We start from the raw sequence: 754 nt of genomic DNA on the forward strand, positions 1-754 counted from the left end.
AGTTATCCAAAGTACTAAAGAGAACAGTAGAAAATAGAAATTGTCAAGAGACAATGTTTCAAACGTCAAGTACCAGTGAGAAGGGTGACTAGTGACAATTGACAGAGGTTAGGCTGACATTTAAATGGTTACGAACACTTACGATTTTAAAAGACATAGAAAAACTAAGCCGTGCATAAGTACCAGAAAAAAACTTCTGATTCGGCATATTTTAAGTACAGTACTAATGTGGCCAAACGAATTTATTAATTCATGTTTTGTTTTCAAGAGCGTATTATAATGAGTGTGATTTAATAATTTTGGACCATTATATTTTTCATCGCTTCTTAAATTAACGGTGATCACAACTTTTTCTTTGAGTCAAGAATGAAATCAAATAAACAAATACTTTTTTTTTTATGGAATAGGAGGACAAACGAGCGTACGGGTCACCTGGTGTTAAGTGATCACCGCCGCCCACACTCTCCTGCAACACCAGAGGAATCACAAGAGCGTTGCCGGCCTTTAAGGAAGGTGTACGCGCTTTTCTTGGAGGTACCCATGTCGTATCGTCCCGGAAACACCGCACAAGGAAGCTCATTCCACAGCTTCGTGGTACGAGGAAGAAAGCTCCTTGAAAACCGCACTGTGGAGGACCGCCACACATCCAGATGGTGGGGATGATATCGTAACTTGTGGCGTGTCGTGTGAAGGTGAAATTCGGCGGCAGGAATCAGGTTGAACAGCTCTTCGGAACGCTCCCCGTGATAAATGC

The sequence above is a fragment of the Leptidea sinapis genome, chromosome Z, assembly GCF_905404315.1.
Source record: "Leptidea sinapis chromosome Z, ilLepSina1.1, whole genome shotgun sequence".
In the NCBI taxonomy this organism is placed as follows: domain Eukaryota; kingdom Metazoa; phylum Arthropoda; class Insecta; order Lepidoptera; family Pieridae; genus Leptidea; species Leptidea sinapis.